This window comes from Hirundo rustica, chromosome 12 (assembly GCF_015227805.2).
Source record: "Hirundo rustica isolate bHirRus1 chromosome 12, bHirRus1.pri.v3, whole genome shotgun sequence".
In the NCBI taxonomy this organism is placed as follows: Eukaryota; Metazoa; Chordata; class Aves; order Passeriformes; family Hirundinidae; genus Hirundo; species Hirundo rustica.
Window position 1 is genome coordinate 8,406,082 of NC_053461.1, and position 26,743 is coordinate 8,432,824.

Genomic DNA, 26,743 nt, shown 5'->3' on the forward strand with positions numbered 1-26,743 from the left:
CAGGTGACCAAAAGTGCTTAGCTTCCTAATTAGGCACCAGGGAAACCTGCACTCTCCCATCTCACCACCACAAACAGGTTCCTGCCTGCTCATCCTCCAGATCGGGATTGATTGGACACAGCTTCCCAAAGCTATTGGAGGCAGATGGGGAGGGAAAAGAAAGCTTGGAAAAGCAGGGAGTCACTGAGCTGGCACAGGTGTTCTCACACTTTTCTACCTCAATCTAAGAAAATCTGATTATCAACATATTTACCTCTCCTTCAACTTGCAAGTCCTGCAATAATCAGAGATGTTTATTTGCACACAGTGGCCCCTGTACTGTGTGTTTATTTAAAAAACTAAGCATCAGTCTCACACAAATTCACACTTTTGCTATGCTTTTAATGCATGAGTTTTGTAACACAAGCTTCACAAAAAAAAAACCCCAAACACATTAAATCACAACAGAAACACACAAGAATTGAAAAAATATTTTAATGGGGCTATGCAATAGATTAGATCTGAAGGAATTAAATTTCTATCAGAAATCAACAAAATAAGGAAAATATTAACCCAACAGTAGTCTTGGAATTAACAATTACTAGACAAACTCTGAACTTCAGGAATTGAAAAAAAAAGACTTCTTGACTATGAAGGTGAAGTCACATCCTGCGCCATAAATATGAGCAACTTTCAGAGAAACTTTAGAACAAAGTTTCTAAAGCAAAGTTTGAACAACCCTAAGTTCCCACGTACCAAAATACACCTTTCCAAGTGAAAGCTGCACAGGTAATTATAGGCACTCTTACCTCCACATTAAGTGAAATTAAAATCCACTTTACTTTCTCTTTTACAAGAAACTTTTAATAGTGCATTTTCTATGGTAATGATTTGGAAACAATATAAATAGCATTTTTTGGGGATGGCAATAAATTTTTTTTAAAAAGCACTAAAAAAAAAAATTGAAGTATGATTACCCAGTATTTTTTCTTCCCAGCAACACTTCCAGTCTAATGATCCCCCCTATATCTGCTTTGCAAGATTCTCCCTCTGTGTTCCTACATTTCTGCAACAATTCCACAGAAACAAAAGGGAATACACACATCTTCACCTGCATCACCATGCTCCTTCAGTTTCACCAAAAAGTCTTACATAAAATCTCAAGTTTCTTATGCACAAAGACAATCTGAATAAAGAAAAAAGAATGATAATTTACTCATCTCTGCCACAGGTAGCAAGTAAAGAGAGCAGTGCCTTCTGTGGGGTGCTAATAGACTGAAAACCCACTATAAAATACTGAAAGTATCACCAGACTTTGAGCAAACACTCTTAAACGGCTGAGAAGAAGAAAGAGGAATATACAAAAGCCAGCACAAATTACTGGTAGAGCTGACAGAGACACAAACTGGAAGCAAACTAGAAGACATTACAGAAAAAGTAAAATTGGTCTTATGTTAAAGTATTTCAATATATACCTTAAATGTTTTCCCCTACAAAAGCATTAGAGACATCCTTCTTCTAGTTCTGCACTATCCTGCGTCCCCCTCTTGGTAATCTCAGCTCAGTGTTCTCAAAATCCCCACTTTGAGGACTCCAGCTTGTTCTCCAGTGAAGAAGTTTATGTAGCAGAAGACTATAATGGGGACTCAGAACTATTTCTTAAAGCCCGAACCTCTGAGCCAGCTTTAATTAATCTGGTTAACCCCACACCACACCCAGCTGCGAGTCAGGGAAGCAACCTCCCTCTGCCTAGGAACTAAAAATACACCAATGGCTCAAGCGCTGCACCGATACTACGTCTGGCCATCGGAATGCCCCAGTAATTAACGCCCTTGTGTCAGCTGCTGCTCACAACTGCAGCGCTCCAGGGCCAAACCAGCGGCAGGTACAGAACTGGGAGTTAAACCCGAGTTTAACAGCAGAACCCAGTAATCGAGGCGACATCTGCAGAGCCTCAACACAACACTGCGAGCGACATAAAAGGGGGCTCAGGTGGCAGGAGCTGGAGATACAGGTCCCATGTGCAGATCTCCAGACAGCGCCCAGCAAACGCGGCACAGGCACTTTCACGCTCACCACATGCACAGATGATTTGCAAGGCAATTCTCCAGCTCTTTTTGCCTGAAGAGAAACAGCTCTGTTTTAAGTGCGCTGCTGCTGCTCTGATGCGTTTGGAGCAGCACAGGAGAAATGGCAGAGCTGCCACGCCTGCACCTACAAACCAACCCTGTACCTGCCACCCTGCTGTGGTGCCACACAAATCCAGAGTTTTGCTGTTAAAATCTCCCGTTCCCCAGGAGCAAGCAGAACGCACAATTCAATCACATGGACTACATCACTTCAAAGCCTGGCAGTAGGAAACTTATGCAAACATGCTATTTATTAATTATCGGTTCTAATTCCTAGCTCTGAAAATGCTTTTCTCATTTACAAATGACTTCAGACCAGCACTCTGTTTATCCTCATCTGCTGTGTGCACTGCAGCATTTCAGTACACAAGATGACCATACTCTATTAAACTGTAAAAGGTCAGTACACAGTGCTGCAATAAAATCAACTTTGTGTAAAACAGATGACATTTATAGTACAAACACAATATTCAAGTCACTAAAGGAATAAACGTGCGCCAGCTGCTTTTCAAAGCAAAAGCATTGTTTACAAAAAAACAGCGCACACAGCAAGAGCCAGCAGAGCTCGGAGAATTATTCACAGAACTTGGGCCAAAAGAGACTTTCTTTTCAGAAAAAAAATAAGAACATCACTAAACATGGGTTACCCATACAGAATAAATTGTATCTACTTCATGCTCTCTCAAAAGCCATGAGCTAATGCATGCTCATTGCTAAAATACCTTGTTAACTTGTCATAAAAACGGGAAATTTAGCCATAAGTTCAGAAATTTTTCGTAAGTTTAGAAATTTAACGAAGTCCCTACTGTTACATCAACTCTTCTTTCAATTAATTTGTAGAGCTGATCAAATGTTTTCACAATCTTAGTCAATATACAGACCAGAAAATACCAAAGGGTTTTGCATAAGCAATTACACAAAATCAATCAAAATCAATACAATCCAGATGTAAACTTGTCTGTTTACAAATTAAACACGTGAAACTTACTGAAATCATGCTTCAATTACAGTGCTTGAAATTTGGTAAATCACAAGTTTTCATTTTGTTTTGATGACTTTTGTTGCTTCCCCAAAGAAAGATTAACTTACGCAATTTGATGGTTTTGTTATAAACAGAACACCAAATGCTATTCTTCATTACACACTCTTTAGATTTGTGTTCCTAATTTAGAAGATGGTCCAGGAAATTATTTCTTACAACACGATCATCCTTTTCAATCATTCATTTGCACACAGTGGCCAAACACTCATTTGCTTCCTGAACTGCCAGGAAAGTTTTGGAAATGCGGCTGCACAAATCCAGTTACCCTCACACCCTGGGCAACTAATGGAAGGTGATCTGGGACCCAACTGTCCTGCCTCTCCTCCAGCAATCCTTGGGAATTTCTCATTTTTAAAGCTAGGCAGAAGCACAAAGAACAGGACATTCCCCACATGCTATAGGAATAGGAAGCCAAAGTACGGGGGAATTCCTTGCTCTCCATCAGCCATGGCATGAACAGCAGGGTCACATCCCCAGTGAGTGAGGAGCCCAAGTCCACAGCAACCCCTCCCTCCTGCCCAGCTGAGAGGCCAGGGAAGCAGGACAAGAATCTGACAACAAGCGAAGGGGAGGAGGCAAACATCTGGGTGTGCTGAAGGGGAGCAGAGGGGTGCTGGAGGTGTGACAAAGGTGTGGCAAAGGAATGGCTCTGGCAGCACAGGGAAGGACAGACTGTGCACAGGGAGACCCAAATACCAACCTGCACGCAACTGTCCAAGTTCATTTGTGCTACTAACTTAATTAGCAATATAAAAACAATTTAAACATCCTGTATCCAGAAAATCAGTTTAACTCCTGCACTGAAGTCTTGACTGAAGACTCCTTTAAATAAAATAATTCAACCTAACAGCTTTTGGTTGCTATCTCCTACAAAAGGCTTCGAAACCAACAGCTCTGGATTTTATGTTTTCCAACAAGGAAAACTTGGTTTTCTTCTCAACTCCTGGTTTTCCAACAGCACAAAGAGCCACATCAATAATCTGGGGGGAGGAGGGGAGTAGATGTCCCAGAAGAAATTACTGCTGATGTAGCGTACCAAGAAGTGCTGACCAATGACTTCCATGGGTCATGTCTGTGGTTTAGAAAATGAGTTATTTTAATAAGATGTAGTAAGTTCAGGCCCTGAGACAGCAGTGACTTCATATGCAATTTGAACAGAATGCATGGTTGGTTAAGAATAAAAAACGGAAAAGGAATTAAACTGAAAAAATAGATCTTCTTTGGGAAAAAAAAAAAAAAAAAAGTTTTTTCTGCCACTTCCAGCTTTTCCTTCAAAGCAGGTTGATCAGCAGGACTGCACAATAAGTTGTCCAGTCCTGAAGATATTAAGAATAGCAACAAAGCATATGAAAAACATATTCCAGGTCTCTGAAGGCATCACTGCCCCAACCCAACAATGCTACTTCACTTCTAACTTAATAATCTAAGATTAAATTGTTTATTGCATTAATCAGTCACCATATTCATTTCATGAGCACACACAGAGATCCCTACAGCTTTCATGATTAATTGCAGCCTCAGGGTTTGCCTGCAGAAAATTCTCATTCAGACAAACCAAACTAAAGCCACTTCCATTCTAAGTGGGTGTCCCCAGAAGAGATTTAAGTGAATTGCCTGGAATTAACTCTCACATTCATCAGCTCAATCTCTCTTTCTGCACTGACACTGCAGACACAACCAGAAGAATGAGCATGCCCATTCCAATGATATCCTAGTTTGGCACTATGCAGTGATCCTTCAGGCAATAGCTGGAACTGAGTTCTTCAGAAGCATCAAAATAAAAAACTTCTTCAGATATTTTAAGCTGGCTTCAGCTTTGGAAAGATTCTGAGCTTTACGCCACTGCAGATCCTTCCGGTTCTGCACACCTACAACCTGCAGCTGGAACACAAACTGCTGCAGCAATCCCACTGCAACTGGTTCTGCAGTCTCACTGGCACAGCTGAAGTCCCTGCATTTATGGATGTCACCTCAGGGTAAGAAGGAAAACAATTCTACACAAGTCATTTGGTCTGTCACAGGTGAGATGGACAACGGACAGGCAGGTTATTGGTGTGTGCAGTCAAGCTGGAGAGAAAGAGAGGAAGGCAACAAGACAGGGCTGGATGCCGGGCTCTGCAGGAGCACCACTGCTACACGGCAAGGCTGAACAGCTGACAAGGAATCAGGACACCGAACAATCTTACTCCTCTTAGCAGATGTCTATCCGATTTTAAACTCCAAAAAATAAGCAAGCAAGCAATTCGCACCGATGAATGCCCGAGAAGAAAGAATTCAGTTGCACCGATACACCTAAAGGCGTTTTCTACTCCCAGTTCAGCAGACTACGGATCACAGTAACAGGAGGGTCAGGCAGCCCGGCGGGAAGCGCAAGAGGGACAAAGCTACAGTATCACAGCGGAGACCTGAGGAGAGCGGGCCAGCACAGCCCCGGCTGTGGGCACGGAGCATCTCCAAACTGTGCGGGATGCTCATCCCACTACTCATCCTGCCCTGCACGGCTCCAGGGCTGCGGGATGCCGGCTCTCACTCTCCCTGCTCAGGGTACGGCTCCAGGGCTGCGGGATGCCCGCTGTTCATTCTCCCCTGGACAGAGCACGGCTCCAGGGCTGAGGGATGCTCACCCCGGACGGTGCGGACCCACCCGCGAGGCTCCGCGCTGGCGCTGACAAGCGGCGGCCACGACCCAGCCCCGCTCCCCCCGACCCTCGGGTAGCCTCGCCCCGCCCCGGCCCTCTGGCCACCGATCCCCCCGGCCCGGCCCGGGCAATCCGGCCGCGAAGCTTCGCGGGCCCGAAGCCGCCCGCTTTTCCTCCTCCGTCCCCAGCGTCCGCCGGGGCCGACCGGCCGAGGCAGCGGCCGGGTCAGCGCGCCCGGGGCCGAGCCCGGAGCGGCGCCAGCACGGAACGGAGCGCTGTATAGAGAAGAAACACAGGGAACGGCTGTCCCGCTCGCCCCTGGCACTCCCCGGCCACCCGTACCTGTGTCCCGGGCCCCCGGCGGGTCCCCCGCGCCCCGATCCCGCCCGACGCCGCTCGTTCCGCGCCTCAGAGAAAATGGCGGCCCCGCGCCCAGGCAGACATTTATCCCCGCCCATCGCCCGCTCGGCGCTCGACGCCAACCCTGCGCCCGTCCGCCCCGCCGCTCCCGCCTCCCCGCCTGGCGCGGGAGCGCCGAGCTGTGGATTGGCCGCTCCGCCCCGCCGCCATTTGGGAGCGGCTGAGGCGCCGTGGTCTCGGCTGAGGGAGGAGGAAGGGAAAGAGGGGATCCCGAGGGGATCCCGCCGCCGCTGCGCCTCCAGCCCTGCCGCGACCCGGCCTGGGAATGCGGCATGAGCGCTGCCGCGGCGCCGGGGCCTGGAGCGGGCACCGATGGGGCGGCTGAGCCGGCTCCCCTCAGGGAACCGCAGCGCTGCCGCCTCACAGGCGCCGGCCGCCTCCCTCCACCCCGCACCAGCCCTGCCTCGGCTGAGTCCCTCAGTAGTTTGGCGATTAATTAGTTAATTAATCAGGCCCGATGTGTGGACACGGACACCCCCGCGCTGGTGGGGCAGAGCCCTGAGCTGTGCCAAGCCAGCCCTGGTTTACCTGGGCAAAACGAGCCCTGTCCTACCTGAGCAAAGCAAAGCCTGGCTCTGACGGGAGCAGGCAGCAATTCCCAAGGGGCGGTACGTGCTGAGGGGTGGGGTGTGAGCTGCTGGGAAAGATATCTGGGGAGAAATAAAAAAAATAAATAATAATAATAATAATAAAATAGCGCGCAAGCTCTTTTCCTGGAGGAGACCGGGGCCAGCTGTCAGGTAGTAATCCCTGTGTAACTCAGCACAGCCTCCATGAAAAAGTGGGGATGCCAAAGGGCTCTACTCACTGTTAATTCACTTGTTTCAGCTTTGAAAACGTACAGAACAGCACATGAAAACAGTAAACAAATTATCACCCCAAAATACAGCTTCTCAGGGTAGCCGTAGCAAAGGAAAACATTTCTCATAGAACTGTTTTTAAAAAGCATTACACGTTTGCATTTACAGTCATGTAAGTTACACTAATTGTTAATTAAATAAGTGTTACTCTATAAAAGAGCCTCCAGCAAAATTCTCAGCCTTATTTTGGATTTCTCTACGGAAGAAAGTTCTGATATAAACCAAAACCTGAGTTCAGCGAAAGTCACATTAACCTCAGAGAGGCATAGCAAGGACAAGGAAAAAGCAGCACCGTTGGGTTTGCCTCTCCTAAGCACCAAATAAGAAAAAAATTCCCCAAACATAAGAGAGTCCTTAGGTCCTGGCGCTCTCCAAAAATACAAAATACAAAAAAACACTCAAAGCAGTGTGTACAATAAATAGTCACATGGCTTTAGCCTAAGTGTGTCCATGTAATAGGGTAGAGTAGTACAGATTTTAGCAAAATATGCAAAAGGATCTTAAAATACTGTAATATAAAATACAAACACAATGAGGAGCTTGCAAAGAAAGAGGGAAAGGAGGGAAAGCCACCTCAAGAAGAGGAGGTTTTGACAAAGACCTTTCATAAAGTTTTAAACTTCTTTTATAAGAAGACTGGAACAGTGAAGGAGTGTAGTCATGGAGCAAATAAACACAGATCTGGAGGAAAGCAAGCCAGATTTCAGAGTTAAACAATGCAACACGTGCAAAGAAAGACAATAACTGCAAAAAAGAAACAAAAGCAAACAGGGAAACTGCAACATTACAGCGCTGAAGTAGAAGGGAAACAAAAACTGAACAGACTTTCCAAAATAAACTGAAAATTATCAGCATTCTTCCCCAGTTTGATCTGGTTTATGTTTGTGGTGAGATGTTTAAAGTGTGAATGTCCATGAATGACTTTCCTTTGTCCATGTATATAATCAGATCTTACATTTTCACCATCTGGAGGCTTTCCTACCTGTATAAAAAGCAGCCTGGGGAGCAATTAGAAGGAGAATGAAAACCACTGGGCTTTAGGCTGTGACAGCACCGTTATCCCGGGGTGTGAGGCCGATCTGCCTGGGGATTAATTCCCTTTCCTCCAGTGGCTTTGTCATGCAGGCAAAGGCATCCCAGCCTTGTGGACCTCAGCTTCCTCACAGTCCAAAATGGGAGGGATGATCCCCATGGTTGAGAAGAGTTTTCACACTGACTGCTGGAAAGGAGCACGGAAAAGTGAAACTTTTCCTTATTTGTGGTGATTCCATTTGCTATGTGCAATATTCCTGTGTTCCCAGTCTTTACTTGGGGATTCTCTAAAAATATCAAATGTTTGAAGTGGCACCACATAACCTTAATTGTATCCTTAATACCTCTAAGCCTCAGAAGAACGAGCAGCAACAATTAGGAGTGGAATTCTGGCTGGGAAAAAGAAGAAAGGCATATACACACTTTATTATGGAATTCTGGGTTTGAAATATTCCTGTCTTTTCCTCCTCAAGCCAAGGATTGCTGTAGACAAACTCTGTAGACAAACTATCATTTTATCCAGCCACGGCCAAAGCAGTGTCCTTCTGCAAGGTTTGATTATGCTACAAATCATCTTCTTACTCCTGCATAAGTTCTTTTTGAGTAAGAGAACATTGCTTAGGAAAAAAATTAAGTCAAGTTAGAGACAAAAGAAGTCCAGCATACAGAGACCATGAAGAAAGTGCCCTTGAACAAATCAAGCATTAGCAACCTAAAAGAGAAGCCAAATAAGGCATCTCTTATTTGTATGATGATGCATAAACTATTTATATTTTATCATCCAGCTGAAGGGCTTTATTATTTCCCTGTGTCACTAAAGTGTTCAAAGGAGTGGAAATATAGTTTTTAGTTTGGGTTTTTCATGCATTGATAATTTAAACTGCATGAATTGCCTTACAACAACGGGACACCTTATATATGAAGCTGTTAACAGTGCGGTAAACTTATTTTGCTGAAATGAAAAACATTATTTCTGCTGCTTTGTCCGGAACACACTGTCAAGTTTTTTACTTTATCCATATACTGCCAAAGGTGGTTGCTGTTGAGCTGGTTACAGTGCATGCCTTTCTCACCCTGTCCAGCAGCTTTTCAGCCAAATCTTGGAAGCCAAATCTCTCTTCCATATGAAAAATCTCTTTACTATCATCTATTAGCTGTTCATACTTATGGTTCTTGGGTGTCTTTCTATAAGATTAACAATAAATATGTTGGATGAAAATATCAGTTATGTAGATTTTCAATACCAGTTTGTGTGCGAACACTTCAGAGAATCAACTGAAACAGCTTTCATTAGGCCTTGCAGTAATTAAATTATTCTGAGAGTGCAACTCTATAAACAGTAAAAAATGAAGTTTTATTAGCTCTTCCCCACTGATAATGTTACACAAAAGATTATTGGACTTTTCCCTGAGTTCGGCAGCAGTCTGCAGTGCTGCGAGTGCTGCTGCTGTCATTTATGGCCTTGCAGCTCTCCAGTGTCTCTGGCTGGGTTCTGTGCAGTGCAGCAGAGCATTGCTGCCTCTCCAATTTCATAGCAATGCAATTTGCTTCTAGTAAAATTCAGGGCACTGCAGTCCCCCAGCCAGTTCTCTCAGACTCTCCTCCCAACAGGCTGAGCTCAGTGGCTTTCCTGAATTTTAGATTCTCATTTGCAGCATTTACGGCCAAGATTTAACTTTTTCCTGGTGTGACAAGAAGCTGTGACATGCAAGAATGCTGCTCAGAGCTTCAAAACATGAAGCAGGTCCTGCTCACAGACAATTTTCCTCCATGAGCCTTTGCTGTTCCACACCTTGGTGCCCATTTGTACAGATCAACTGAGAAAAAGCAAACAGAAAATATCCCTAAAGCCAAAAAGTGGCTTCAAAGTGCTCTCTGCAATGTCTGACGGGTACAGATGTATTTTATCAGGTGACTATAACTGGGTTTTCCTCACAGCTGGAAATGTATTGGAGGAATAGCAGTTAAATTCCAAATAATTTTGAGAATCTGGGTAAATCCCCTTTCAGAACATACGAAGTTTCAAAGAGCGCAAGACAAATGCACCAGGTCAGCTGGGGTAGCACTGGATACTGAGAATATCAAAGTATGAAAATAATTTTAGAGTAATGTTTTATAAATTTAATGTGGAGATGCTGAACTGATGAGTGCCACCTGCACAGGGAATAAAAACTCAGTGTGAATAAGCATTATTTGAACTCCAAAAAGAGGACAGTTTTTTAAAAAATTAAAAATCTGGGCTATAATTTGTGTGTATTTGAACATTCTATTCCTACACTGCAGAGACAATAAATACAGCACTTTGATTTACACATGTATTCTATTTTTGAAACCTAACCAAACTGGTTTATTTGGTTTATTTTGACTTTCTGAAAAAGTCTTAACCACAACAAAATCCCTTTAGAGCTTAGTACTACAGTTTAAAAATAATAAAGCATAAATAGCTCTTTCCTGACAGCTTGAAAATATCATAAAAACCTCTTCTGCACCAGAGCAGTTACACCTGATAGAGAGCTGCATAAAGGATTTCTCACCTGATTTAGGGTGACATTAAGCCATGCATTGACAATTTCTCATTGTCACTGAACTCCACTCAATGCTTAGTTTCTCTCCAAGCAGAAGAATTACAGCTGCCCATTGTAATAACACAGAGGATGACAGCAAAATTTCATTTTTCTGCGAGGAATAGTGAGTATGGAATGAGTAGTGACAGGGTAAGATAGGAGGCTGGCATCAGGCTGTAGATGAAAAAGACACAAACCTTCCTTTAAATCTTCAAAATAATTTTTGTTCTGTTTCTTCATCAAGAAGCCCAAGTGGTTTTCCTATGGTTCTGGTGAGAAACCTGCCCTCACTGTGATGTGTTTGTACAGAAAGCTTCACTCCTGCCCTGCTCACGTCACTCTCGGCTTCTATCTTCTAAGGCAGATTCCAGAAACAAGGAAACCCAGAGCAGGCAGTGAATCCATCCTATTGCTATTCCCAGATAGCACTGCTAATTAACATGTGGGTACAAGGTCATAAATACCTGCACCACTCAAAGGTTCATGCAGGCAGCACGAAGACAAAAGTCCATTTTAGCCATGTGCCTGCATTCTTGCGCTAAGAGAAAAGCAACTCTCATTAACTGGATTCTGGTACAAAAAGCAATGCAAAATCAGAAAAGAAAGCTGTCTGGCTTTCAGCTCCAGCGTAGTTATCCATTGTCTTTCAAGTTCATCTCAAGCATTCGGATAAACAAAGATAGGTGATCAAAGGGCTGCGTTACTTTTGGTGATACACCCCTCCTGTAGCCAGCCTTTGATTCTTGTCCTCCATATCCTACAGAGCAATTTGAGCTTGGAGGGCCAGCACAATTACAAATCACACTGCAAGCACCTACCTTCAGCAGCAGCGCACTGATGAAAGTGTGCCAGCAGGGCAGGATTTCCATCCTGCAGCTGGTGAGGACTGGTGGCTGTGCAAGGGGAAGTTATTTTCAGCCCTGTCCGAAGCATGGAGCATTCCAGAGCTGCAAAGGCAGAATTTCCCTCTGGGCTGATGGACACATCCTTCACAGGCATCAGCACTGTTCTGTCCCTGCACAAGGCATCAGGAGATTCCCCTGGGAAGCTCTAACGTGATACTCCAGTGTAGCTATGCTGCTTTTGAAAAGCTTGCATCTGTATATGGCCCATCTGGTGTCTGATTATAAAGGAGGGGGATGTTTTTGTCAGATGTTTCATTTGTTAAGAACTTTTTTGCTGTTGCACATTCATTTCTCAGACTGGCCAGCGGTAATCAGGTTGATTATATATATCATAATATACTTCTGCTTCAACAGAAAAGTCAACTCTGATTAAATGAACGATGATGTTCACTTTGGTCTTATTTTTGAACCAACTTCTTTTTTAATTTCTTTTTGCAAGATAATAAAAACCCAAAACAATGCTATGAGCAAAACAAGTAAATTACTTGAGCAGTAATTAGCAAAGACATCAGGCCAAAGGAATGCAAACATACAAGTCTCCTGTTGGAGCTCAGAGCAGGAGCCCAGTGTGCTGCGTTAGGATATTTGTTCCATCTCTCAGCAACTGCACAGAAATGAGTGTGGACATGCCTGCTTGTACCTGAGTATTTTTCATACTTTGGAGATACACATCTAATACTCACAGGTATTCACATTCATTTATTCAGACATTCCTCACCTCCAAACCTATTTCTGGTGGAGACAGAAGCTTTGCATTAGCAACAAATTATGCGAGGCTTTCTTCTGCCCTCCACAGAAATGGAACAGTGACACAAGGGCTTGAGTAACTGCTGGAACTTCACTGCTGAGACATCCATTTGATAGTGAGGCCAAGGAAATACCAAAAAAGCAAACCCTAAAACAAGCTAAAACCTTTGCTTTTCATACAGCGAGTAACTTGGAATAAGTGATTCTATGTTCACACACTAAATTCTAGACAGGAAATGAAAAAAAAAAAAAGTTATTTTCCCCCCATCACATATGAAGTGGAATGGATGGAAAGGAATAGCGTGTTTTGTTGCTAGTATGTAATAATGTATTTACTTTTAACTCCAGCTTGGGGTTTGATGACTGCAGCATCCCCCTGTTTCAGTTCTTACATGGATTCCATGCTATCACCTGAATTCTGAGCAGTGTTGCTGTCACAGGCACTGGGGCTCTCTGCTGGTTCTGGAATTGCAGGAAAGCCAAAGCTGTCCCGAGGCAGGGAGGGTGAAACTCCAAGGCATTGTTTCCATCTGGGGAGGATCAGTGCTGAGACATCTCCCCAGGACATACCTGACAGATTCACCTCTTTCAAGGCTGTCTTTTGAAAATAAACCAAGGTGGATTTTCCCCTCCTCCTGTGAAAACTTTATCCTTGTAAATAAGGAACAGCATAACCAAAAATATCTTATGTTAATGCGCGCAATCTTCAGATGTTTTGCCCCAGCATTCTCTGGGTAAATTATCTAACTTCTTGTAGCCTTCAGACTTCAAAAATACCTATTTTAACTAAATTTTTGGGTGAAACATTCAGTACAAATAAATTCTGTACAATAAATTATTTCCTCAAGAAATGGATTTTGACGTATCAAGTTTTCAAGTAGGATCACACTCTTGGCTGACAAGAATGCAAGCAAAATTATTTGCCTTCTTCCCCCCCCGCTCCCCATTTATCTTTTAGTATCAGTCAACTGCACTTACTCTTAAAGAAATATTGATGGTTATAGCCATGGTTTTATTCAAAATAAAAATTTCATAATTTATATGCAAATTTAATATTTCAAATATAACAGTGTCTGTATTATTATGTATTAAATATATTATTAAATAATTTTTCACCTCTGCTTTGTTTATATCAGGAGAGTTCAGGGTATTTCCATTACAACCAAATGCCTAAATTCAGATTTTTAGCTCTATCAAAATAAAGTGTATTACTGGGATTGTATAAAACAGACCTAGTCAAGAGGAATTGTCATTTCTGAAGCAATCCTTGAAAGTCTTTGAGTAAGGATAAGAAACAGGATCCATTCTCATATTTGACACAATAAAATATCATGGATTTATTTAGTTTAATATAGTGTAATTCACTTGAGTATTTAACTTAAGCAGGTGGAAAATCCTAGTTTCTCTTATGGAGAGGAAATAGACTCAAGCAATTCAAAGTCTTTGGTTACTTTTCCTGGTAGCTTTTTGTTCCTTGTTTTTGCAGGAAGTTAAGAATTCTCTGAGGAAAGCTCCGAGCTGTTTGCGTGGCTTTGTGAGTAATGGAAAAAATTTACACAAAATATGCCACTGCTGTGTAGTGATATGGAACAATAAATAATAAAAGAGGCAAGAGGTAGAAATTGCTCAGAGTTCCTTTCCATAAAATCGCTTTTCCTAGAGGAAAGTGGAACTGCTGGGGAACAACTCATATGAAACAGTTGGGATGATAATTGCTAAGGCAGGCTGCTTTGGAATTTGGCAAGGAGCCACGATGTCCTAATTACCTTTACTTTGCAGTTTTTGGTCTGGAAGTAGTTGGTATTGAGGAATTCACTAAATGGAGTAAATGGGTTTGTTCTGCTGCAGCAGAAACCTGGGCAGGCTTTCAGAAAATGAGAATTATTGAAAATACTACTTTGGAAAAGACTTGACAAGGCTATAAAATCCTAGGTAGTCAAAGTTGAACAGCATTGTAAATTATCCTTTATGCAAGCTTGAAATGAACAATTATTTTCTTATGAAATTTGGTAGTTTTCCATTCCACACCGTGTTCCTCACCGGAGGAACAGCAGTTCCAAGAAAACTTTTATCACAGAAGGCGAGAATACGGAATTACCCTTTCACAGCAACTTAACGCAGCAGAAAATTTCAAAGCAATAAGCGCCATAAATGCCATTCTTACCACAACTATTCACTACAAGGCGTAACAGCCCTGCTCTTTGTTAGCATTTTTAAATTAACGACTGTTATTAGGAAAGGCAGCGCGAAGCGTAATTCACAGCGAAGCAGCCGTTGCTGCGCCGTGCAGTTGTCTCAGTTCCACCGACACCTACCTCCTAATAGCCTCAACTGTTGGATTTTTAAGCTTCCCCTGAACTTGTTATTCTGATTTCCTCGTTGATATTCCCCGTGTAAACAAAGAGCCTGGATCTGAGTGTGCCTCACCTGCACTGCAGGAGCTGTGCCACCCAGGAGCTCCCCACCAGCACTGCCAGCTGGGGCTCCCTTCAGAGAGCCCACGGGGTCAAGCTAAAAGAGTTTGGTGAGTAATTCTTACTAGACTCACACGATCAGACAGATTTAACTGAGTCAGGCTTCATAGTGCCTTAAAGAACTTTTAATTTTTTGGCTTAATTTCCAGGTACAAGCACGGGCGGTATAAGTGGAACCTCCTCACAGGTGATGTGCTCACAGCAAGTCACGGGTCTGGCAAGCAGCTCAACCTTTGTCAAAGGTTCAAGTTTCACTCGGCAGCAGGGTGAAAACCAAGATTTGGTTATGACAACATGGAGAAAATCAGGGTTTGGTTAAATTCTCTGAACCTCATCTCTTCCTCTGTGAATAAAAAGTAGGAGCAGTGCTCTGCTTTAGGGCTGAGTTGCAGTTTAACAGTACATGGAACTGTAATTATATCTTGAGTAAATGGGATTGTCCTACTGCAGCAGAAACCCAGGAAGTCTTTCAAAAGAATAAAAACATACCGAAGATAATATTTTGCAAGAGAAGGCTCGACGAGTATATAAAATGCAAAGGGTGCCAAAGGGACAGCCCCTTTTCTTCTTGCAGCCCCTCTCAGCCCGGAGCAGCACCCACGGCACCGCACTGAGTCAGATTTTATTTTTTATTTCTTTCTCCTGACTAACACGGTCCCAGGGCAGGCTGAGGTGTGCAGGGACTGGAATCTCCCCATTTGGCAGCAGCCCACGGAGCCGAGTTACTGGCTGGTAACTGCAGCCTGAGCAGCTGGAAACTGATCCCACAAAGAGCAGCTTTTGCATATGCAAAGTCGATCTCAAAGGCCAGCCCTGCTTACTCAGCTGTTTATCACACTCACATGAGCAGCAATATCATTACGTGCAGGCAGAGCTGAAGACGTTAATTATTTTTTATTCCATTGTTCAAAATTCCATATGCATTGTAATTCATTTACCTGCCACAGGTATTAGCCGGCTGGAAGAAAGCCCATGTGGCCGCTTCAAAAATGTGATAAAAAATAACAGCAGGACTAAATTGGAAGGCAAGAAAACCTGCTAAACAAAATTTTGATAAACCAGATTTTCAAGATACTTGAGACTAAAACACAGACATTGAACAAGCGCAATATTAGATGACAAAATTGCTGATTACACTTTATGAAAGTGGATGCAAAGCAAAGGTCTAGAAAAAGACAACCTAAATTGTGTGTGTGTGTTATCAGTCAGGGGTTCTGGCTGAGTTCTTGTCAACCACATAAAGACAGGTGGGATTTAGTGGGAAGAGCTCCCTAAAAATGCCAGCTGAGTGCTCAGCAATGGTTAAAACAACGTCAGCAGTTTAGTATGGGAGAGGAGAGTACCCTAAATTGTAGATTTAAGGATGTTCCCACATTTTTGAACACAGCATGAAGGTCTGTTCCTGCACTGCCATTTATGTGTGACAAAATTAAGAGGAACACAAAAGAGCACCAGGGATTTGGAGAGATACAAACCAGCTCCTACATGATAAAGTAAAGGCATTAGGACTCTTCAGCTAGGGAGAGAAAAGGATGACAGAAAACATAAAGTGATTTTCATGAGACAAGCACCTCTCACATGTCTATATAGTCATCCTGCAGGGACTGAGAAGATTTGGGTAAGAAATGGAGAAACTCAGAAAACAGGGACTGTGCTGGGTATTTGCAGATATTCCCTATCAAATCCAGCAACAGGTGATCAGGAAGGGTGCTGCATGCAAACAAAAAAGTGAATTTTCTCCCACTATGACCTCCAGTGTTGTTGCAATCAATGAAAGGTTTTCCTGAATTGGAAGTTGATTTTCTATTTCTGGGCATTTGAAATTCTTTTATGATTTCTCTAAATTGCCATTTGGAATTTGTGTGCAGACTCCTATGATTTTATATTTGAAATTGCAGAGCCAAGAGCTTTTAAATTGCCACTTAAAAACAACTTACACTGTGACAAATGACTTCTTGGCAGCTAATATTGCATTTTATCCTGTTTAGATCTGGAGAGAAAGATCCTTTTAGGGTGTTTGTTTGTTTGTGTGTTTGTTTGTTTTAAATAAAGATCTCTAGATTCTGTTGAGTCTCTGAACAACCTGCAAGCATTTTATCCCAGATGTCATCCCAGATTTCTCACAAATAAATAAAATTAAGGAGAAAAAAAAAAAAAACAACAACAACACCACCACACCACCAACAGAGAGGATGGAGAGGAAAGAGAAATAACATTTTCCCATGCAGCAGGTATTTTGGAGAGAACAGCAGACTCAACCCAACAAACAGTTTAGAGAAAGCCAGGCTGAAAAGAATAGTAAAATAAGGAAGTCTATACTAAAAAAAAAAAAAAAAAAAAAAAAAAAAAAAAAAAAAAAAAAAGTTCCCCAACTAAATAAATGTCCAGTGCTAAAATTTATCAGCCTGATTCTAGGAACTCAGTGATATCACCACAGGCTACAAAAATAACCCCCCAGGGAGTCACATGGAGTGATGTCATGTGAATGTGGAATAAACCCTTGCTTTTTTTAAACTGAAAAATTTTTATTCAGCCAAACTCTAGGAAAAAGCACAAAGCAACACAAAGGGCAGTGGCCCAGGTCAGGGCAGTTCGGCTGTGCCTTCTGATGCTCCACCAGTGGCAGAACAGACAAATCCCTGCATGGAAGTGATGGTAACACCTTTATTTATGATTAAATGCATCATCACAAAGCCTCTTAATTCCCTCTGTTCCAGGAGGGAATGGAAATGGAGCATCCAGCAAGCCCGCTCTGAGGCTCTGCCCCCAGGAAGTCTCTTCATGGCTTCTCAAATACAAAGGAGTTTTGCTTTTCTGTCCTATGATGGAAATAAAGGTATCCAGGAAATGAAGATGCAGCACAAGGTAGTGACGGCATTTCAGTCTGGCCAGCCTGCTCTCCCACAGTAATGTGCTCTGGGACAAGGTTTTCCAAATTCTGAAGCATTTCAAAGAGGCTTTATTAAAAATACAATCCTAAACCATTTCTAAGTGAGCCAGAAAGAAAATACGATGATTTTGGAGACTTCCATCAGAATTCACTGGAAAAGACCAGAGTGCAGAGCTGGTTAAAGATAATCAATAGCTGGATGCAGTGTGTTAATCACTGATGGCAGCAAAGAGCATCATTCCATAGCCCTGCATGAGATCATTGGCCAAGTGGGTATTTCTAGCCACATGAGAGAACTATTGCTCCTTCCAGCATGGAATATGTCCAGAAAGGAGGAGGGGAGTTGGGGAAGTTTTAGGATGTCCTTCATGAAAAAATCAAACAACAAAGTGGCTCTGCTATGAGCTGAACGTGACTGGCCGGGTCTATCTTTTAGAACTGGTCTTGAATTTAAACCAGCCCATAAATTAATTCTGCATTTCTCCCCCATCATGACAGCAGTGAGGAGTTCAGCAACAGCCTCATTTGCCTGTGGAACCTGTCACAGCTCCTGCTTGCTGAAGTTACTCTCGTTATCCAACTCCACTCTCTCCAGGTTTCTTTCCTAGACTACCTGAATATTCAAGTGTGATGCTTTATGCCACTTAAGTCTCTTCATAGAGCTATGTGTTAATAAGGAAATAATGTGGTTTTAAGATAGAATGCACAATAAAAATACACACAACAATATCATGGCAAATTTTAGATGATAATGAGCAACAACTACAAAGACTTTGGATTTAAAGCAGTAAAGGGCTCAAATTGTGGCTCTACCAGAAACTACTTAGCCAAGTCACTCAAGGGAGTAATTGAAATTAGCAGATCTTAAATATTTTACTGGCTCTGAGATTAAGTTAAAGGCAATAAACAGATTTCCAAGGATGGCAAAATTACTTTGTTAGTGATAGTGGGAACCAGCTGGGAAAAAGTGTGAAGTGGCAAGGAATAAAAACAGGGATTATCTATTGTACTGTACACCTGAAGCTTCCAAAGCATCAAATCAGAACTGTGAGATCACAGTAAATAAAATTAGATAATCCTGTTTAGTCCTGTTTGTGCCCAGAAGATAAGGGGATATCTCAGATTATGACCGCCACTCTCAGTTCAAATTGAAGAGCTCTTTCAGTGCCCCACATTTCACTCGGGGTTATTGTGTGCTGTCCCAGCCTTGCTACTGCTTGCAGGGTACAGCAAGGAGGAAGTCAGCATTTCACAGGGGTCCTGTCCTGTCCTGAGCCAGGCTGAAACCCCCAGAGGAGCTGGAACTTCTCAAATCCTCAAATCCTCACAAGACCAGTGCCCATCCTCACATGACCCAAGGAAGTCACAGGACTGGGTGACACTGGGCTAGAAAGGCTGAGGTGGAACCTCCAGTTCTGCTGCCAGATTTCCACATGTCCCTGGATTCAGGCTTTGTGTGAGGGGCTCTGGAAGAGCCACTCAGGGCAGCTCCCACCCCTCAGGTGGCAGGTTTTCCTTTTTTCATTTTTTCCTTTTGTCTTTAAGTCTCTCCTGATGGAACTGGTTTACTCTGTATAAATATACAAAAATAGGAGAAAAATCCTGGGACTTCTTTGTTCCGAGCAATTGGCCTAGACTATGTGATAATTGGGAATGAAGGGACGCCTCATCTAAACCAGAAACTTTGCATTAGGACTCTGAGACCTTCCCTGAGAAAAGCTTCACCAAAATAAATTGGTTTCCATGCAAAACTTTCAACTTTCCATGCAAAACTGGGTGTGAATCTCGTTTTCCAATGAAAAAGCATTTTGTCAAAAAGATCCCTGATGAGTTCTTTTTCTGAAGAAAGACTTTTTGAGTAATCACTCTGCAGGCCAAGGAAATGTTTGAAAATCATGAGCTTCATCAGTGTCATCCAACAGATGCAATTTTATGTAAGCAATTAACGTGAGAAACACACAGAAGCATTCTCCACTGGCTTGCAGTTATTTTCAGGCAGCTGCAATTTATTGATGAGTGGTCTTTGCATATGAATAGCTTTTGATCTGTGCAAGACTAATTTCTACTTCTGAAAGAGACTGAACATCTTTTGCTTCCTGCTAGAAAGCAATTACAATTTCTGTGGACAATTCAGCATGGAACACTACCCTTAGATTGGAAGCTGGGTTCCATTCTCAACTTGTTTGATTGCTTTTGATATTGCCCAATAAATTCTACTGAAGCAGAATCTTAAAGGCCCATCAAGTGATAATTTATGGGACTCTGAGCACTGAAATTAGAGGAACACAAGAGAATCTGAATGTTTTGTATTATCTTTGTGCTCACTTCAAACCAGATACATGAAGAGGCTTTTTGCAGTTGAATGCTTAGAATTTCTGCTCCACTGCAAGAAAATGTGTGACCACAAAATGGCCCTGCCAGGTTTTGTACGGGGAGATCAAGTGAAAGCAACAGCTGTCATGAATGTCAACCTAGATGGCAGCTTTTATGAATAGAATACATACATTTCCCCTAATACTCCATGTATTTCTGCTCAAGATGACTCCAGTGAGTTTTATTGACCTCTAGATCTAGATGGAACAAGATGAAAGCAGAGGTGCCTCCACACAGGGAGGCTTTGCTGGGAGTGTTGAAAAACCCTCTGTGGGTAACTCCAGGGCAGCATCTGGAGAGGTTTGATGCTGGTGATGTAGGAACAGCTCAGGAATTACTGCTCATGGAATTTACTGCTTACTTCCAGTCTCTGGGCACAGGTACTGGCCCTAAGGTTTGGAGGATACATTTTTCTGGGATGGTCTCTGCTCACCATTTGCACAAAAGTGACTGTGGACGAGACAAGCACCATACATTCCCAGATTTTCAATAATTTTCCCTCCTGACTTGAGCATCCTGTGTCTTATTCCTAGAGCAGAGAAGAGGAAGCACCATACCTCTGCTAAAATGGCCAATAAATTTTCATCTCCCCTCCGGCCTTTTTAAAACTCAGCACTGTAAAATAGGGGTGGTACAATAATATTGAATTCAGAGTTCTACAACTGTGTTCAAAAGAGCAGTGAAATGCTGCCCTTTGCTTGTTGAATAAGAAAAACAATTTCAGTTCACTTGAGGCTGGAGACACTTCAGCAGTGAGATCATATCTTTTTATAATCTCAGTATTTCGTGTGCAATTGAAACCAGGAGAATAAAAAACTGCCTTTTGATGACAGAATGTCTCTTCTGAGTGTGTATCCACTCATATTTGGAGGTGCAGGATGCAGAAAGGTGGGATTTGGAGCAGTTTACCACAATCAAAGGGGCACAGCAATACATTAAGGGACATTTTTCATATAAATTGATAGTTGATAATATAAAGGTGTGGAAAATAGGAAAAGAGGCAAGCACTGGATAAGAAGTTTTATATTAGTGGGAAGGATTCATTTCACACAAAGGATTCATTCCAACTGTGTCAAAGAATGATGGTCCTGCTGACTCTGTGGTTCATCTTTGTCCATAAATAAGCACTTTAGTCAGTAATCACTTCATTTCCAGTGATCCTGATCAGATCCCAGTGTTTATTCTGTGCCATGGCAGTGATTTAGTCTCAACAAAAGTGGTTTAACAGCCACATCTGAATCTGGACAATTCTATAAGCAACATTGCACAAGGTTCTGATTAAGACCTAAATGTGTAAAACTTCGTGCACCAGTAGTTCTTCATTAGGCTGCACTCAAGAATTGGAGTAATTCTTCGGTGAAATAATAAATTTCCCACAAGCCCTTGTCAGCACATCAATTTTGAACTGGAGTGTCATCTGCTCATCCACGTTTCATCAGCTCCTGAACCGATATTAATTGGTGGAATTCTCCTGGCACAGCTGAGGCTATCACTGTGTTCCTTCAGATCTGTGTTTGTAGAATTGGGTCAAAGAAGGAACCAGAAAAAGGTAAGCAAAGCCGCCTTCTGGAATTTTGAGGAAAGGACTGCGGGGTTTTGGCAAGAGGTGAAGGAATCCAAATGCAAAGCCTGTGAGAGAAACCAGATTCACCAAGATGCTGGAAAACGGCGGAAGACACTTGGCCGGCAAGATGGGAGAGTTATGAAGCCCAGGAAGCTGGCAGGAAGGCTGAGGTGGAAGGCTGGGGGGAATTCAGTCAGCTTTGGGGTTGTTTTCCACAGCTCCACACCGAGCTGGTTCTGACAGCTTGGTCCTGGCGAGTGGGCACGGCATTACCCAGCAGGGCAGGACACTCTGAACTGGATTTGGAAACTGAGGGCTGCCTCTCTGCAGAGGTAGCTGTTACCAGCTTGGCTCTGGCAGCCAGGGGAAAAACACTTCCTTCAGATTGCAGCCACTTTTCCCAGCAGATGCTCAAGAGATTCCTGCATCCCTGGGCTGCAGCTTCTGATGTGCAGGAGACAGGAGCAGCCTTGGGGAAATAACACAGGAGCAGGACACTTCTAAGGGCCCTAATGAGATCTCAGAACCCTGGGGATTAGAGTGTCCTCAGAGAAAGGTTTGTGAGGATAGAACAGAAAAATGATTTTTCTTCATTTGCTCACACAAAGAAAACTTCAAATCTGGTTCTAGACTCCTCTAGAGAACTGAACTCCTCTGAGAGAACTGAATCCTGTGAAAACCTAAAAGTGAATAATTAAGTAGCATGTAATGAATTTGATCATTTTTAGTAGCCTTTCAGACACTGATTCATTCAGTTGAATTAGGAGAAAGGAATGATTACTAAATCTACTGTTTTGTTGTTTTTTTTTTTTTTAATCTCAGTACACAGGAACATCGACTCTTGTAATGGAAACAGGTAGTATTTTTTCAGGAATAAAATTGCTGCAAGGATCCCCTCTTCCATGTGCCCATACATTCCCATAGCAACACCCACCCCTCAGTGCAGGCTGGAAACTTTGATGGAAGGAGTTAATTTGGGCAGAGGAAGAGCTGAAATAGCCACTGAGACTGCACATCCCCTGGTGTGTGAATTAACTGCAGGGACTGGGTAAATCCCCCAGTCCTGGCTGCTCAGAATCTGCTTAGTTGTAAGCACTATTTATTTATTTATTCTGTGAGCTGAATGCCTTCAAGAGGGACACAAAACTGTCCCAAGGGTCTCTTGCCTACCCTGTGTTTCCACACAAAGAACTGGAGCTGTCTCCAGTCCATGTGCAAAGTTAACTGTGGTATTTAAATGCTTCTCACAACTAACACAGCCCCAATTTATCAAGCATTAAATGGCTTTCATATATTTTTGTACTCACCGGTATATTACATACTGGAAGTAAAAGTAAAACCATGTCCACGTTTTGAAACAACAAAACAAGATTTAGAAATGCACATCCAACTTTAATATGTGATCTCAAGAGCAGAGCTCCTTCTGCACCTTGGAAACGTCACCTTTGATTAAACAAGGATTACAATCTTCCCTCAGATAAAATATATGTGTGTGTGTGTGTGTATTTATGTGTATCATTTCAAAATCAAAGCCTTGCACTTCTTCTGGATGGCATCTGCTGGCACTGGGAGCTGATCCCAGCACCCCAGAATGCAGCCTGGCAGGAATTAATCTCCTGCTTATGAAGGGCTCTCTAATTGCCCTGGGTTTTTTCCCTTTTGAACCTGCTCACTAACCTGTAATTTCTCCTGCTATCTGCCCAAAGGTAAATGAAGTATCTGGTACACCCAAGGAATTCCTCATCTGCCACAGGTGACTTCAGATTGGGAGTCGCCAGCACCAAGGAGGAATGGATTTAGCCCGGTTTCAATAATATCCCCGGGCAGGAGGGATCGCTCCTGCTGCCATTTCTGCACTGGTTCTGAGCTCTGAGGAGAACAGCCAGGCCTTCATGGAGCCTCCTCCTCTGAGCTCCAGCACAGTATTGAAACTGGGAGAGATTCTGATCATTGAGCAAGTATTGACTTGATTTAACTGCAGCAATTGCAGTTGCTGCTGCTGAGCAATTCAGCACCTTCAGCCTGAGCACTTTTTGTTCCTCCTTTTGCAAAATCAGGGTTGTTCTTTGCTTTTGGCACTTTGCACTTAGGCAAATCCTCCACTGCCTCAATTTGAAAAGATGTGCTGTTCATAAGGAGCTGGTCAAGGCCATGGAAAAGTGGGGAGGAGGCTGCAGGATTAAATGCAGATCAGCACGGAGTGACAGTGGGTCTGTGGCAACCAAAAATAGGGCTTAGACTGAAATATGAAAATACCAGCTCCTCTCCTTTTCCTCACTTTGAGAAACTTCTCCTTGCTGGCATCCTGGTATCAAGCCCCTTCTTCCACTGTGGCCTCTGCCTTGTTCCACGTGTGACACCAGGAAAATAACCAATGCCAAGCACCTCGAGTTTGGCTTTTGGAATGCACAGGAAGGATGGGATTTGTAACCAAGTCTGGGATAACCTTTATCCAGACAGCACCACTGCTTTCTCTGCCTCAACAGGCAAGCTTCTGTACCCAAAACTCTGCCCTGTCTTTTAGTACTCAAAACTACAAAGTTCATTTCAAATCCTCTACAGATTTCCTAAAAAAAAAAAAAAAAAATTCTCTATGGAAGTTCTGGGAGGATACTCAAGTTTTAGTGGGCTGGTTTATGTATTGGTGAATTGATAGACAAACAGATTACAAACTCAAGTGAAACCAGTGAAATTATTCCCATGTATGTGCTAAGAAGTGAAAGTGAGAAAAAAATCAGTCAGTCTGTGGGGTGACTCTGTACGTGTGTGTGTGTGTGTGTGTGTGTGTGTGTGTGTGTGTGTGTGTGTGTGTGTGTGTGTGCGGTGCTCCCATCAGCACTGGAGACAGTGGGTGGAGAGGTTGGAGGGGGTGTAGAGACGTTCTACAACAGCAAAAACAACCTACAGGTGCAGCTAAAAATACTCTACCTCACATTTAGTCAACCAGTGAAGTTCCAGAGTGTGAACCTGCCAGCATTCATTAAAAATGTTTATTCTCTTTTTCCTTTAATACAGTTCCTTCGGTAATTATTTCAGTAATTACATACTGTAAGAGTCAGAGAGCTGGGGCTTGGCTCCTATAGAGTGGTTCAGCTTTTAGATTTTTAGTTTTTTTCTTCTCCACCTCTGTGTACACAGATTTGTATGCAAACAATATTTGTGCAGGTGCCTACCTGGCATTTGGGGCATGCAAAACCAGGGCTTGCCAAAACTTTGCATTTTTTGTTTTCCTTTTATTAAGCAAACAATCATTTCACATACCAGAGTGTTTGGGCACCAGAGGGATGTATTCTGTATAAAAGTCCACATTCTTTATGGAACTATTATACCTTCTTCTTGCTAAGGGGGCAAGACAGAATAGAATAAAATAAAACCTTGTGACAGAATTCTGGACTCTTTCTCTGCAGCCTCCAAAGAGAAGAGAAGAAAAAACCTTTTTCCAAAGAAAAGGTTGACCCCCTGATACACTTCCTGCTACCAGGGTAACAAAATATTTGAGGCAAGGAGAAATAGTGATTATTCCTGGCTGGAAATATCCAGAGGAGGGGACAAGCTTCGGGCCTCAGACATGAGGTTCTTTAAGCAGGGACTCCTGGACACATTGTGGGATCAAAATGAGCAAGTCTTAAACCTGAGTGTCCAACCAAATCTGCTGGTATTCAACTGATTGCAAAAGTTAACACCATCCTGAGTATCAAAATGAACAGGTATTTAATTAAACTTCCAGGGCACTCCGATTAAAAATGATCTGATTAAAAATTAAATAAGCCCAGACACATCTTTGATGGGAGAACTGTGTAACTACAACAGGGTTTTGTGCAAGGATCAGTGGCAGAGGGAATTTTGGAGGGGATGCTGCTCCATTCTTGGGCTTTGCTGGCAGCTCTGCTCCTCTTCGGGGCATTCTCCCCCGACAGAGGAAGGAGCACGGAGCACCACACCACACAGCACAATCCAGAGGAATATGCAAAAAAATGGGGAAAATGTCACATCTGGGCTTCAGAAATGAAGGAGGTAGCAACCACATCAACAACAAGAGAGCCCAAACTCAGCAGGAGCTGAGGGAGTGCAGGGTAGAGAGCCTACATTAACTACATTAATTAACTACATTCATTAACTACAGCCATCCAACTTACAATGCCCAAAATACTCATCCCAACCTTTTTGCTTCAGATTTTGGGGAAGTTTGGGATACCTGTCAGTGAAGGGAAATGCAGCGTGGCCTTGGAGCTGAGAGGGGGAAATCCAGCAATGTAACATTTGGGGAAAAACAACTTAATGCACTTCCATTTTGTTATTCTTTCTCCCCCAGCCTGATTAATGGTGGTTGATGAAGGATTTGGATTGGGAATATAACTTGACATCAGATTTAACTTGTAAACTCCTCTTTCAAAACAGAGGACAAAAAGTGGTCCATTGTCCAACACAAGCAGGTATCTCTGCCAAGAAAAAGGACACTAGGCAACGGGGCTCTGATGGCTGTTGTTTAGCACAGGTCTGTGTTTGTAAAAAAACCTCCATTTCTAGTCTTTTGGGAGGGGAGATTTTATGGAACAAGCTTAATTAGGTTGCTTTCTTACGGAAAGGAAGCTTATGTAATGGCTCAGTCTATCTCTTGCTCCAAATTTCATACATACTTAATACATGAGTCAAGGCCTCAAAAAGAATTAATTTTCTAAAGTTTCTTGGAAGTCAGCAGCTGAAGACAGAAAAAGGAGCCATGCTCATTCTTCAGTTGGAGGAAAGAAAGAACTCAGGCACCAAATATTCCTGTTTCTGCAGCAGGCTGGTCAGTGCCCAGGTACCTGAGGCTGAATTAGCCCCAACACATGAGGGGTTTGTCCTCTGAAATGAGAACCACAGTTAAGATATCCTTATTTATCACAGCAGACGTGCTTTAGGGATCAGACCACATTAATCTGTGGTCAACTGCTTTAGTCTTGCTGTGTGTGGAGCAATGGATTGGGGTTTTTTTTCCCTTGAAATGTGCTCTGACATTCAGAACACAGTAAACTCTGTCTCCCTGTTCTTAGAAAAACCATGGAAAACTCAACAAACCGTACCAAAGATGAGGCACAGAGTAATTAAAATACTGGGGAATACCCACAACATTCTGGTCCTTGGC

General features: G+C 42.9%; 1 protein-coding gene across 8 annotated transcripts in view; it reads right to left on the bottom strand.

Annotated features, from left to right (window-relative positions):
• Positions 1-26,743, bottom strand: part of RAF1 (Raf-1 proto-oncogene, serine/threonine kinase) — a 59,018-nt gene that overhangs the window by 30,023 nt on the left and 2,252 nt on the right. For 3 of the 8 annotated variants that reach the window (XM_040076310.2, XM_040076309.1, XM_040076301.1), the window contains exon 1: positions 6,132-6,234. The exons of 1 other annotated variant lie outside the window; for it this stretch is intronic. The gene's annotated coding sequence lies outside the window, so the exon portion shown is untranslated. Of the gene's footprint in view, positions 1-1,454; positions 1,615-6,131; positions 6,262-6,762; positions 6,782-26,743 lie in introns of those variants that run through there. 4 more of the 8 variants (XM_040076307.1, XM_040076303.1, XM_040076306.1 and 1 more) reach the window with 4 other exon arrangements.